Source organism: Lagenorhynchus albirostris, chromosome 12 (assembly GCF_949774975.1).
Source record: "Lagenorhynchus albirostris chromosome 12, mLagAlb1.1, whole genome shotgun sequence".
Lineage (NCBI taxonomy): Eukaryota > Metazoa > Chordata > Mammalia > Artiodactyla > Delphinidae > Lagenorhynchus > Lagenorhynchus albirostris.
The window spans coordinates 49,610,218-49,626,012 of record NC_083106.1 but is presented as its reverse complement, the minus strand read 5'-3'; the positions used below and the strand labels follow the sequence as shown (position 1 = coordinate 49,626,012).

The 15,795-nt window shown below is 36.2% G+C and overlaps 1 protein-coding gene and 1 non-coding gene across 3 annotated transcripts in view; one reads left to right on the top strand and one right to left on the bottom strand.

Annotated features, from left to right (window-relative positions):
• The window catches only part of SESN1 (sestrin 1), a 107,364-nt gene that overhangs the window by 36,173 nt on the left and 55,396 nt on the right, over window positions 1-15,795 (bottom strand). The window lies entirely within an intron of this gene.
• Window positions 5,614-5,729, top strand: LOC132530986 (U12 minor spliceosomal RNA). The gene has a single exon (XR_009543986.1). It is a non-coding gene; the product is annotated as a U12 minor spliceosomal RNA (small nuclear RNA).

Below are 15,795 nucleotides of genomic sequence, written 5' to 3'. Positions count from 1 at the left end.
CCTGCAAGACTTCAGGTGTTAGAATTATAGATGCAGAATACCAGTTTAATATGTTTCTTAAATTTTTAAAGGAAATTGAAAGTATGGATGAGGAACAAGAAACCATCAAAAAATAACCAGATTTAAAAATGAATCCAATACAGACTTTACAATAATTGAAACAAAATTCAATAGATAAACAGTGTATTCAGCATAGATGAGGAGAAAATTATTAATAAACTAGAAAGTAAATCTGAAGAAATAATCCAGAATGTTGCACATAATACAAAGAGATGGAAAATATGGAAGAAGAAATAAAAAACATGGAGGATGGAATAGAAGGTCTAATATATATCTAATTGGAGTTCTCGAAGGAGAAAGGCAATATTCTAAGAGATGACGGCTGAGAATTTTCCAGAACTGATTAAAGACACCAATCTTCATTTCCAGGAAGCACAATGAATCCCATACAGAATAAATGAAAGGAAATATATACCTTGACATAGAGTAAAACTGAAAAATTCCAAGAAAAAGGGAAGATCTTAAAGGTTATCCAAGAGAAAAGTCAGATTACCTACAAAGGAAAAACTAAACTGACAGTCTAATTTTTAACAATGGAAGCCAGAAGATCTGGGGGAAAAATATCTTTGAAGCACTGAGAGAAAATGGCCTTTCTTGAATTGTACTAATATATGAAACTATCTTTTAAGAAAGTGAATGCAAGAAACACATTTTAAGAGAGAAAAAGTAAGAGTCTACACCAATATATCCTCACTGAAGTAGCTTCAGTTCAGGAAGAAGCAAAATGATCCCAGTAAGGAAGTGGAAAAAATGCTACATGTCAACAAAGAAAAGGTTCTTTGTACTTAAGATTTTCAATTCATGTGTAAAATTCTCATCTAAGTAGGATAGTACATTCCCTAAGGATCTTAGATAGGTTTGTATTGAACATATGTTTCCATTTTATTTTCTTAGAGTGTAATGGCCAGCTCATTATAACAAGCATAGGTTTAACTTTCTAAGGAACTGCCAAACTGTTTTCCATAGTGGTTGAACCATTTTTACATTACTGCCAGCAGTGTATGAGAGTTCCAGTGGCTTTACATCTTCACCAACTCTTAGCATAGTCAATATTTTTCATTTCAGTCAATCTAATGGGTGTAGTGCAGCGGTTCTTAACTGGGGGTGATTTTGCCCTGTTAGAGTAATTTGACAATGTCTGGATACATTTTTGTTTTTCACAACTGGTAGGTAAGTCAGTTGCCACTGACACGTACCTGGTAGAGGCTAGGGATTCTGCCAAACATCCTAAAACATACAGGGCAGCCCCTCACAACAAAGAAATACTTGGTCCAAAATGTCAAGTGCTGAAATTGAGAAGCCCTTGTGTAGTAATAATGCATTGTGGTTTTAATTTGCATATCTTGGATAACTATCGATATTGAACATTTTTTAATGTGCTTATTGGTCATTTATATATCTTCATTCATGAAGTGACAATTCAAATCTTCTGTTAATTTTTTTTTAATTGGGCTGGTTGTCTTCTTGCTACTGAGTTGAAAGTGTTCTTTATTCTGAATACAAGACTTTGCCTGATATATGGGTTGCAAATATTTTCTTCTAGTCTATGTCTTGTTCTGATGATTTTCTGCTACATTAACTTCAGACAGCAAAAAAATAAAGTCATCTTTCTTCCAGAGACGAGAGCAGGTAGATATTGAAGACAGGGTTAAATAACAGTTTTTCTTTGGTATCCTTGGGTCATAAAAAACCACTTCTTAAAAAGCAATATTAGTTGATGCCACCTGGAAAACTGGGCAGCACATACCATAGAGACAAAGAGAATCCAATACTTAAAAATGATTCCCCCAATCCTAGGATCTGGCAAAAAACAAAGACTGGGCCATGTAAGCAGTGTGTTGAACAAAGAGGTACTTTTAAAAAGTCCCCAAACTATGCTTATTTGTATCAGAAAATAATAGTACCACCTAAACATGCCAAAAAATCTGCAGATGAAGAAATGAAAAAATGGTACTGGAATCACACACTGTGCCTATCAGTGACATGAGAGAAGGTATCTTTGAACTGGGTTTGAAGATTACCTTGAAAAATGTACATTAACTGTCTCATGTACATTTAGAGTCTAAACTGTTCACTTGATAATCATCTAAAATTCTTACAGTTTCAAGACTACTCTGAAATAGAGATTTAGTGTATGACAATGATTTTAGGATACTTTCTATCCTCTCTGCTTAAGAAGATTATTTATTATAGAACATTTGCAATAATGTAAGCAGTAAATGGGGAACCAAAGTAGCAAAAATGGTCCTGAGTTCTATAAGGAATTTCAGAGAGCTACTATTTCTAAAGATTATAGAGCTCCGTGTCCTAGATTTTTTCCCTAGCTGTTGATAACTAAAGACACTATTAGGAACAATGGAAACCATGGTTTAAAACACAGTAATTATACCGAAAAGGTGGTCTCCAGACTAAATGCACTTGATTCATGGCAATTTTACTTTTCAGAACAATTCTTATGAGTCGCGGGGATGATTTTGCTTTATTAAATATTTTTCTTGAGTGTGAATTATTGCCTAAAGTGCCATGAATACAGAATTTTTTTTTTTTTTTTTTGCGGTACGCGGGCCTCTCACTGTCGTGCTCTCCCGTTGCGGAGCACAGGCTCCGGACGCGCAGGCTCAGCGGCCATGGCTCACGGGCCCAGCCGCTCCGCGGCACGTGGGATCTTCCCGGACCGGGGCACGAACCCGTGTTCCCTGCATCGGCAGGCGGACTCTCAACCACTGTGCCACCAGGGAAGCCCTGAATTTTAAATGTTGCCATTTTTTCTACCACTTCCCCTCCCCCGTAAACATTCCTTTTCCCCAATAACAAGCAGATTTGTCTACTCTCTGCTTTTCTTAGTAAGGAAGGAAATGTTCATTATTTTCCTATATAAATTTGCATTCAATTAAAGTCTATTTTCCTGAGCTTCTTCAACCTCCTCAGTAAAGTTCTTAGATACAGTCAAAGACTGACAAATAATGTAAGTTCTTAGATAGTAAGGTAACCAACAACAGTATGTTGGGTCCCTTCTTTCCCCCTAGTATAAGTGGTAGGTAATAATTAATAAAATGGCCTTTAACTTGGCCATAGCTTTCCCTGACACTTGGGATTAGAGGCATGTGTCTGCTTCCTCTGATTCCCCATTCTTTGGTCCTGCAATAGCATAAACAAGATCCCTAGCCCTCGAACCCTCAGAATCTGAGCTTTAAAACCTGACAAGTCACTGATAGGACCCCCTGATCCAAGAATCTGGTCTAAGGAGAGGTATAAAAATGAAAAATAAGAAGAATGGGTTCTGGAGAAGCAGGGATATCAGAAAAACTATTTAGGACTATGAATGACCACAGGAAAAAAAAAAAAAGAATGCCCACAAAGGCCTGAGCAGTGCTCTATGTCCAGAGCATTCATGTAAAGGTGTAGATGCTAAGTAATTGTTTCCTATGCGTGCAGAGTATGCTAGGAGAAAAAGACAGTGGGAGATTTCTTAAGTGTATCAATAAATTAGGCAACTGGACTTTTTCATGTCTCAAAATACTATTTTCTCGGCTGCCTAAAATGATTTCATCCATAAGTTTGAGGACAGGGCAGAAATAGATGAAACAGAGGAAGAATAAAAATGGCCAGGACCTGGATTAGAGAGAAATATGTCAAAAAGGAGAAATAACTGTCTGCAATTCTCAAGATCCTAAGGTCTTGGAAGGAACCATAAAATCTCACATTATATAATGAATATAACTCTACATAACTGTGGAACAAAATGAAAATGTATATAGAGTTTTACAGTCCACAAATTTCCCATGGAGTGACTGTGCCATTTCTCACAACCACCTTGTGAGATGGATCTCATTATTCCTGTACTATCCAAGAAGAAACCAGCCAACCTTTAAGTGGCAGAGGCAGAGTCAGATGCAGGTCTGTCTGACTTCAGGTCCAATGTCCTTTCCTTTCCCCTACTCAACAGTTTAAAATGCAGCTTCCGAGCCCGCCCTCAGGGAGCTTACAATACAGTTGATGATAAAAGACTCAGAAACAATGAGGACAACACTAGGCAATGTGTAATTCTGTGTTAAATTACATGCCACAAACTGAAAAATATGCAGCAATGGAGAGTCAGTATAGGCTTGAAAGATGGGTAGAGGGGAATGGCACAGGGGAGAGAACAAGCTTGATGAACTCTAGAGACTGAAAGGAAATTGTCTTGTCCCTGGCAAGAGATATGAGTTAGTAAGCAGTGGGAAATAAGTTAGGGTCAGTTTTAGGGAGCCTACAAAGCCAGCGAAAGAGGAGACTAGAGAAAGCAAAAGGCAATAATGGAGCCCTAAAAGCTTTCTGAGTAGTGGTATAAAGTGGTGAAAGTGGTGACTTTCACAAGTGTACAAGATGAGCACAGGCAAAGGAAACCTGAGTACATCTAAGGAAGAGGTAGTGAGACTGTTTCCCTCCTCTTCAGCCTCACAACTTTACCTAACTTCACAGTCTGCCCACAGGGATCATTCCTGGACTTGTGCACATGCTCTTCCCTCTGACCACAATTCTGTTCCCTCTAATCCAGGCCCACTTCTCACTGTCAGTCTGAAGTTAGAAATCACTGCCTTGGAGAAGCCTTCCCTGTCCTCCCCCCACCCACTGAGCATAGTAAATATCTCCCTTATATACTTCCCTTGTTAAAGCACTTATCTCTCTGCATTGTAATTCCTAGTGGGCTAGCCAGTCTCTCTTATTAAACTGAAAGCTCCAAAGGTAAGAAATGACCCATCTTGTTCAGCACTGAATCCCTTGGCACATAATGGGTGAATCAGAGGAAGTAAGGAGGGGTATAAGATCAGGAAACAGATTTAGGGCTACTTTCCCTAAGATTATATGAACAGGTAAAAAGACAGATACATGTATAGCCATGCTTAAATAAGGAAGAATGTAATGTGGAAGATAGCCTCAATCTCAGTGAAAGAGATATTCCAAGCCTTCTTTCCTTCTATCTACCCAAAACCCCTTAATGAAGGAGAGGGTTGGATCAGGGTCGTGACAAAGGTAGGAAGAAGATATACTTTTTATAACCACTGCTTGAGGATAATAGGCTGTAATTTTTTTAAACCACATTTTGGCCTTAAAGGGAGCAAAGAATTTAACAACTTTCATTTAACAACTCTCTACAGGGAACACAATGCTTTGCAAGAACCCACACAGGATATTTCAGAGTACACTAAGATGAAAGAAACATAATTCCAGCCCTAAGAAGCTTTATAATCCAATAAAGAACCATACACAATGGAATTATGTTAAAGGTATAAGCAGTGCTATGGCTTCAGATGAAGGGAAGAAGTCAAGAGATCATAAAAAATGTGTCAAGCAGGGAAATGAGGTGACTGAGCTTTGATTTTAGAAGATTAGGAGAAACTTCTAGGATGGTCTGAGTTGTGGGGAGAAGCTAAGGGGAAATAGACTTTAAGACAGTGTAATGGTCTAGTTAAGGGGTAACTGGATGTATGCCAGAGTGATGAGAGTAGAAATAGAATGCAGGAGACATATTCTGTAAAGTCAAGAAGGCAGTATCTTAAAATTTGATTACGAATGCCTTAAACTTATCAGTAAGGAAAATAATGAGTTGAAGTGATACCTGAATCCTCACTGCTAATGTGAGATGAATTTTTGAGTGGGTAAAGGTTGCTCCTAAGGTGACCTCCCCCCGCCCAGCAAATTGATTATGAATTAGAAGAAAATTTATTTCCCAAGAAGCCTTTTGCTTCTTTCCACTTTGTATCTAAACAAATACTGTATAAGGCAAAGGTGGTGTTGTCAAAGATGGTTTTGATGAGATGCTTATGGATAAGATACTGAGGTTGCTTTTATTTGTTGTGACTGTTCACTTATGGACAGATGCCTCCAGCTGTTTTTATTCCATAATGTCCCTCTGCAATTATCTTTAGAGCTTAAAGTAGTATGATTAAGTGAAAAGAATCAGTACTTAAAATGAGAAGATCTTTTTCTATGTGGATACAAGGTAACAATCAGATAGATTATACTATTAAACATTTATAAAGGGCTTCCCTGGTGGCGCAGTGGTTGAGAGTCCGCCTGCCGATGTAGGGGATACGGGTTCGTGCCCTGGTCTGGGAGGATCCCACATGCCGCGGAGCGGCTGGGCCCAGTGAGCCATGGCCGCTGAGCCTGCGCGTCCGGAGCCTGTGCTCTGCAATGGGAGAGGCCACAACAGTGAGAGGCCCGCGTAACACAAAAAAAAAAAAAACAAAAAAACAAAAAACATTTATAAAGAAGCAGCAGTAAAGTATAATGACTAGAAGCATTGGCATTAGAGTCCAACAACACTGGGTTCCAAGGAAAAATTAAATCTCTTTTAGCCTTGATGTCCTCACCTGTATAATGTGAATGATAATATAGTGACCTTAGAAGGCCAGAGGATTACATGAAATCACACAGTGACTGGAATAATAAGTGGTCAGTAACTATTAGCTCTGAGAGCTACACAGTAAGAGCTACAATACATCGAACCAGCAGTTCTTATTTAAAATATTAATTAAATAACTCTTTAGCACAGCGTTTGTGAAATACTCAAATTTTACTCATCCTTTTGGTGTGTGGGGCTTGAACAAGGTGCATTTAAGATTAAAATTATTAGGTATCAATGTACTTTTTAAAATTTAGTATTTGTAATGCTGTTTCTTCTAATTACAATGTTTACTAAGTATCTGCAAATAATTTAATATCAAGCACAACCTAGCCTCAACTATTTTACACATTAAAAGAGAATCTATATTTTAAAAACAATACAATATTGTTTTCTATAACAATTCTTTGTCTACCTTTTATTATTGATATTTTTCCAAGAAAATCCATTGGTCAATATGGTAGAGATGGCTAGTTGTCCCTAGTGCTGATTCTCTGCTTCTTTTATGGTTAATAAAACCCCAAATCTTTAGTTGGGTATATTGCCACTCAGAAAAAAGATAAATTATCCAGCTTTCCTTGCATCTAGGTGTGACCAAGTTGGTAAGCTTTGGCCAATGTGATTATAAAGGGTAATGGAGTGTGCATAATAAATGTCACTAAAGTGACGAAGCACATGCTTATTCTCCTACTAAATTCTTCCTCTATCTGGAATGTGGATGTGATTCTGGAGCTACAGTGGCCATCTTGGATATCTATCTTAGAGATGAAGCCACATCTTGAGGCTGCTGGAAAAACACGGAAGGATTTGGGCACCTGATGATTACATGGAGCTTCTGAAGCAGTCCTGGACTGCCTTCATTTACATGAGAAAGAAAGAAACTGTCCTGTATAAGAATTATTATTTTTTTTTTAAGAATTCTTATATTGAAAAAAAAAGAATTCTTATATTGGATTTTCTGAACTGGCAGCCTAATGTAATCCAATCCTAAAAAATACAGACAAAATGAAAGCCAAAATTTAAGCTCACTTGTTTTCTTAATAAGTTTGTTCTCAACTTATACATGCCTGGTCTTTTTATGTCCCCTTTCTTCTTATTCCTACTGTAAACTCCTGGACACCTGTAGACATTACCTTTGATTCATTTCAATGGTGTTAAGGGAGGGAGGGAGAGGGGGGTGAGTTCATTCAGCTGCTCCACCACTACCACAGTTATATTCCTAACCTATTCTTTAGTCTACCCCCACACACTCTAGAGTCTATTTTGCTCTTCATCCTAGAATTTCAACTCCATAAAAGAACTGTCCTCAAAAACAGCATTTATTTGTTCATTACTCAACATATTTTGAGTGCCTACTGTATTCTGTTAGTTGATGAATAAAACAGACCCTGACTTCAGAGAGCTAAGTCAGGCAATATTTTAAAATGCAGATTGAACTGTGTTCTATTATTTGTGTACTACACCTCTATAGTCCCAAATTTTACTAAAGGATCAAAGTGAAAGTAAGTGAATGTAAAAGATTGGGAGAAAACAGATACATGGAGAGGGAGCAGGAAATAAGGAGGTGTGGAGGAGGACTCTCAGGGACAAAGGCAAGATGTAACCGTATAGCAAAGGAAGAAGGAGGGAGAAGGGAAAGGAACACACACTCAATAAATTTTACTGGGCTTCATATATCCTTAAAACCTTTTTCCTGTGTTAGTGATTAATAGGGACAAGCTTATTGTTAAACTACTGGAACCTTTAGAGAATAGCAACCGCCCTCCTTATTATTATATCTGCTGTTTGCATTGCTAGAAGCAAAGACCTTCACAAACCCTCAGAAAGCTCCCCACTATTCCTTCCCAATCCCAGCGCCTGTTTAGAACTTCTACCCCTTCTCACCTCTTACTGGAACCTTCTTCTACCAGTGTCGCCTGAGGAAAGAGGTGATTCAGTAGAATGGGGAGGCAGTGTTGTTGAAATCCCCAATCAAAATTTAGGTTTAATTTTCTCACACAAACACTGCTAAAATAGAATATAACCATCATTTTTGCTACTAACTTTATTGTTTGGCAATAGAGCACTTAAAATTGGCTTTTATGGGTTGTTTTTAGGATTTGCCAGAGTGAGAAAATAAGTTCTAAGTTTCAAATAATTAATATGAATTTTAACTTTGGATTGTCGTCCCACTGTGAGACATAGAAAACCTGAAAATCATTCTTTGCCTAAAATATAAAGATGGTGCTATTGCTGGCCACATGGCTCCAGAAGAATGAAAAAACAAAAACAAAACACCCAAACAATTCAGCTACTGATGTTGGGATTTTGGTGCCTTTCTGTTGTTGTTGTTTTTATCTTAGGTGAGGGAAAATGTATTTGTTAAATACTACTAAACAAGTCTGTGACATTTAGTTCTTAATACTCTATAATATGACATTATGAAAAAATTTTTTTCTTAGATTGTGGTTTTAACACTTCACAAGTAGTTTCTTTTCCTGTTAACTTTTCAGACAACTCTGCTTAAGCTTGAGCTAAATACCTGGAGGAAGTGCTACCACAATTTTAGCTTTCTTGTTTCCAGTTGAGCAGTATTATTCTCAGTATTTCTCCATTAGGAAAGTATCATATGTTTACTTTCTAGCCTAATAAAACTGCTCTAACCTAATAAAAATTTTTGTAGTATATAAAAATTAATATGAAATAATTATGGTAAAATAAACAATTATAAATCTGAAACAGAGAAAAACAGGAACACTCTCCCACCAGTACTAGCAAAAAGGCTTATAGGATGCTTAAAAACTTTCTTTGGCTTTTGTTTAGCACCTGAGTCAGGAAACTCAGGGTCCCTTGTCTTTTTCTACAGGGTCCCTGTCCATAACATGCAGCCAAAACATAACACTTGTTATATTCCTGATACAGCATAAAAAAGCAAGAAAACATTCTAAGTAGTAAAGACAGTCTTTTCCTCCCCCATGGACCATAAGTCCAGAAAAACAAGTTACCTCATTTATAAACCATGCTATTTAAGACTCTGTGATGCAACAATACTGCACTACTCTTTTCTATAAAAATGTATTCTTCCAATTAAAATCTTAGCTCAAATGTTGGCCAGCAAAGTCCTAAAAATCTGTTTTTTTTCCCTCTTATTCTATCAAATTGGATTTAGGGAACAGAAAAAAGTATGTTTTTATTTCACACAGTAAACATCATTAGGCCCTAGAAACTATAAATCTCTACTAATTGGTATCTTTGCATAGCAGTAGTTATGGCAACCTTAATTCATGGGGATGACTTTGAAGTACTGCAAGATATTAAAATCCCCTCTGATTAAACAATGCAATTATATATCCAGCATCTAGTCCACATCTGATATAATAATCATAGATTTCAGAGCTAAAATAATTATAAAATAAACTGAGTGAAGCTAGAATTGCAATTTGGAGAGTGTCTAAATACAAATACTTTCTATAAATGAAAAAATTGAGAACCAGAGGTGAAATACACAGTTTTAATGTTGATGTATTTATCATATTATAGTGTTGAGAAACTTGGAAATCTGTGTGTAAAATCAGGGCTGGTCTTAAGATTTGATAGAGTAAATGGCTGCTTACTTGGTGTAATTTTAGAAGTGCTATTACCAAAAAAAAAACACATAAAAATGTGTCACCCAAATTTTCCCTCAGAGATGGAAATAGTAAAATGATACCTAGTTGTCTTTCTTTTACATATTTAGTTGAGGTTTAATAATGCCTATAATTCTATAAGCAGATTAATTCCATTATTTTCTGTTAAAATGCAAATATAAAACTCATATAAAAGAAAAAACTCAAACTACATAATGGATTCAAACCTTACATAGGCATGTAAGGTGAAAACCATGTAGATAAAATTATCCTTGAAAATCTCTTTTGAAGGTACCAGACTGAAGACAGATAGTCCACTTCTTAATAAGTCCAGAGCAGACATTTTGTCCCTCAGTATTAGAGCTGATGACTGTTTATTTGGTTCAACACCAGTTGGAGTCATTGGCTTGTGTTTAGGAGGCTTGTATAAAAAAGCCTTGTGTAAAAAAAAAAAGAAGTCTTTTAACACTTGAAATACCCTCAGAATGGTGAGACGTTCACTCTATGAGAAGTGATCAGGAACTCAGACCAATGGAGAACATAGCAGATTTCTGTTTCTTATTTTACACTCACTCAGGGGCATATGCTCATTGAGTATAATGTTAGGCAGAATTGCCTATGATATTTATATTAAAAATACATTCTGCCTTACATTGAAAATTCTTTTGATGAACAAGAATAGTTACATTTGCATAAGTTAAATGTATGAGTGATGTAATTCCATTGCAGGGGTCAGTTTTTCCTTAAGACCAGGTTTTGATGGCCTATTAGGGCAGTAGAGAAAAGAACAGGTTCTGTGTCTGTGAACAAGGAAAGATCCCATGGGGGGTGGGGAAAGACCATGGTCAAAGATAAATTTTGCCTACTGCACAAATTTGTTTAGAGTATAGATATGCATATGCTGCATAAAACCTTTAAGTCACAATACCCTACTAACCATAATATCCCACATTCTCAAACATGACAGATAACTGAGAATTTACTATAATTTCCCTTCACTTTTGCAAATAGTAACTATTAGTGTGAAAGTATCATCTTTATATTTTACTGTTTTCAGTTCAAGATGAGGCTGAATTTTAAAAAGTTAACTTGGAGGTGAGAACATCAAATTCATAAAACACAGTGTTGTCTTGTGGCTTTTCTACTAAGTACTGCCAGCAAGTGCTGGCTTCTTTATCTAGCTAAGCACTGCTTAAGTGTCTCAAGTGTGAGGGGTCATAGTCCTATCACTAGTAGTAAAAATCCTAAGTTACTAAATTATATAGAGACAATTTACATGTACAGAGTCTAAACTGGTTGACCCAAATAGCAAAATGAAGTTGACAGAAATGAGAACAAGTATTTTCATGAATTTACAAACTAAGTTTCTATTAAGAGTTCTTTTGGCTACAAATTCAGTTTTTCAAGAAACTTGTTGATAGTCCTCTTTCTCCTAACTATTGTTCATGTAGAAAATACATTAGTCAAGTGAATTATTGTGGCCTCAAATCTGAAAAGGAAACAGGGATGGGAGAGGGGAGAAAGCACATTGAGGGGGGTTATTTCGTGGCCACACACTGACTGCACCATGGCTGTGGCTGGTATTTCACAAATGTGTATGTACCACCAGCCCAATGGAGTTCTTTAGGAGAATACAGATGGCTGAGCTCACTTGGGAACCATGACTGGGAAAACAGCTAACTGGAAATACATGGCCAATTGATACGAGGTGTTATCTTCAGCATGAAAACCCCAGTTATGGGAAGAGAGATTATTATTTGAATTGCTAGTCTTCAGCTATATATAGCACTAATGAAAATTATTTAAGCAACAACAACAACAGCAACTCCCCCTTTCTCAAAGGAAATAATTTAAGTTGGCAGGTTTCTTATTTATATGATATCAACTTTCTATTATATTTAAATATACTTCTTTAATTGATTAGCACAAAAGTATCAAACTGAAGGTTTTTTGGGGTGGTGATGAGAACAGAGAAAGGACGAAAGGGTTGAGTTTAATTAATGTTCAGACTTCTGATTTCTCTGTCAACTTAGTTGTTAAATGTGGGAAAGTTATTACGAATTTATCATTTTGGTAGTGCTACTCTACATGTAAACATTTGTCCAAGGACTCTTGAGGCAACTCCAGCAAATTACATCAGGTGTTTTGCTACAATAATTAAATTAAAACAGGAGTTCTTGGTATCACTTCCTTGATTTTATTTTAGCTTCTTAAAAACAAGTGAAATGTTAACCATCTATATGACAAACTAGTTTAAGTTTTTTTTAACAACATATTCTCAGTTTGCAGAGTGTTCATCATTTTAAATTGAAACATAAAAATAGCAGACAACATTTCACCATTTCTTCTCTCCAAGGACAACCCAGCATTTACCTGTACAAGTACCTGTGGCACTAACAAGTAACTAATGAGCCAAAGGAGGGATTTTGAGGGCAATGAAGAAGTGGTAGAAGTTTCTATAACATAAGGAATCAAGGTTCAATCACAAAAATTCCTCATGTCATGGGAAAACAACAGGGCCCATGATCAATATGTGAATAATATAGAATATTTTAATGATGTAGCACTGATTAGTTCAGAATTGATTGCTTAACTAAGAATCCTGGGATCTCTTCTCTCTTAAACCATGTCATAATTCTTGAACTATTTAAAAATTTCATAACAAAATATTCCAACGCAGCATTGAGAAATTATCTTTTAAATGACAGCAGTAAAAAAAAAAAAAAAAAAAAGGCAGTAGACCTGGGGTATAAATTAATCAAATTAAAACAATCTAGCAGATAATTTTCTAAGCCTCTAATATCCTTATGCAAACCATTTAGGACACTGATGATGAATGTATGAATGTTTAGATAGGTAAATACATAAATATTTCTAGTTTTGGCTTAAGTACCACTGAAAAATGGGAAGATTTCTGCTGCATAAGATATATTTTATTAAACATACATTTATAATAGATAGTACTTCTACCACAAATTATATAATTGCAAGTATGTGAATTCAATATGTCTGTGTCTTCCTACTATAAAAAATTGAAACAATATAAACACTATAAATTAAGACCTATTTGGAAAGAATTTTTTTCTAACAATGTTTTATTTTAAAAAAATCTAACAATGTTTTAGATCAATTATTATAGATGAGAAATATAAAAGCCTGGTCTTTGTAGCCAAAGGACCAGGAAAAGGAGAGCCTAGTAAGACAGAACATTTTTCAGCAGTAACCACTCTACTTCAGTCAACCACCACCACCAGCACCACCACCACAACAACAAAACTGTGGCCCTATTCTCACCCATGCCCGCAAAGGCTAAGTAGGGAGACTAGACTCCCACCCTTGCCCAGATGTAACAAGGTACCCTAAACTCCCTGCCAGGGTAGTGCCAGAGAAGGCCCAGTAGAGCTGGGATGTTTATCCCCACTGGGCAATAGTGCTTCTCACACCCCATGACTGGCAATGTTAGTGACAGAGACCATGTGGAGAGCCTGGACATCCACTCACACCAGAATAAGCATTCCTCCTTCCCTGTTAGGGTGGTATTGATGAGGAGGCCTAGGGGAGAGTCAGGACTTTTAACATAGCCCCGTAGTAATAAGGCCACTTCCAACTTGTGGTGTCATGGGAGCAATAACAAGGCACTCTCACTCCTTGCAATCAGGATAATTTTATCATCAGGTGCCTTTGGAGACCTGATGGAGGGCTAGAACATGCACTCCTTCCCAGAAATAACATAGAGTCCCCCTCATCCCTCTGCTTGAGTGTTGATGGAGGCCAAATGGGGAACCTGGATTTCTACCTCCACCTTGCAGGGAAGGCAGTGCTTGCTCGTCTCCCTACTGGAGAAGTTTTAGACAAAACCAACTAAAACAGAATACTAAAATAAGATCCAGAATTTCATTACATAATACCCCAAATGTACAGGTTTTAATTGAATATTATTTGTCATACCAAGGACCATGAAGATCTTAAATGGAATAAAAAAAGACAATCAATAAATGTCAATACTCAGATGAAAAAGTCATTAGAATTGTTTTAAAGAAGCCATCCTAAAAAGTCTTCAACAGCAATTTCAAACACTTGAAACAAATTAAATATATAAAGTCTCAGCTGAGAAACAGAAGTTATGAAGAAAAGCCATGAAATGGAAATTTAGGGCTGAAAAATATAATAACTGAAATGTAAAACTCAATGGATCGACAACAGCAAAATGGAGTGGACAGAGGAATTAGTGAACTAGAAGACAGAAAAATGAAATTACACAATCCACACAACAGAGAGAAAACAGACTGACAAAAAATACAGCCTCAGAGACCTGTGGATCTATAACAAAAATCTAACATTTGTGTTACTGGAATCTCGGAAGGAAAGAGCAAAGACAGCAGGACTGAAAAAGCAATTGAAGAAATAATGGCTAAAAACTCCCAAATTTGGCAAAAGATATAAGCCTACAAATTAAGGAAGCTGAGTGAACTCCAAACAGAATGAAACCAACATTAAGACACATCATAGTCACTTCTGAAAAATAAAAACAAAGAAAAGCAGCAAGAGAGAAATGACACTTTACCTACAGGGAAAAACAATTTGAAGGACAACAGATTTCTCATCATAGAGACCAGAAGGAAGTTGCACAACATTTTTCAAGTGCAGAAAGAAAAAACTGTCAACCCAGAATTCTACATCCAGTGAAAGTATCCATCAAGAATGAAGGAGGAAACCAAGATATTCTCAGATAAAAGGAAACAAATGATAACACCAGTACACTGTAAGAAGTTATGTATATAAAATGTCATATGTAGAGCAAACACTAAAAGATCTATACTAAGAGATACACTCCAAAAAAAAAAAAAACCTATAGATAAATCAAAATAGAATTCTAAAAAAATTCAACAAACCCAAACAAAGGCAGTAAAAAGGAAATAAAAATGAACAACAAAGGGAACAAACAGAAAACAGAAAATAAAATGGCAGGTGTAAGCGCTAACATATAACATGGATACAAACCCATACATAACATAATTATATTAAATGTAAATGGTCTAATATACCAATTAAAAGACAGAGATCAGCAGAGTGGATTTAGAAACATGACCCAACAGTATGCTGTCTACAAGACACTCACTTGAATTATAACAACATAGGCAGGATGAAAGTAGGATAGAAAAAGATATATCATGCAAACATCAATCAAAATACTGCAAGAAGTTCTGTGGATGGATGGTGGTGTTAGCACAACAATGTGAAGGTACTTAATGTTACTGAATTGTACACTTGAAAATGTTTAAGATGGCAAATTTTATGTGTATTTTACATTTTCTCCCCCACAAAACAGGAATGTCTATATTAACATAAGGTAGAGTAGACTTCAGAGCAAAGAAAATCACCAGAGACAGAGACATTATATCACAATAAAAGGATCAATCCAACAAGAAGATATAGTAATCAAATGTTCATGCACTAAAGAGAGATGCAAAATATTATATATGAAGCAAAACATGATAGAACTAAAAGGAAAAATAGGCAAATCCACATTATAGTTGGAGATCAACATCCCTCTCTCAACAAATGATAGAACTAGACAGAAAATCAGCAAAGATGTAGAAGAAACTCAACAATGCCATCAAACAACAGAATCTATATTTGTAGAACATTCCACCCAACAGTAGAATACACATTCTTTTCATATGCCTAGGAATATGAACCAAAATTGATCATATTATGGCTATAAAACAAACCTCCACAAAT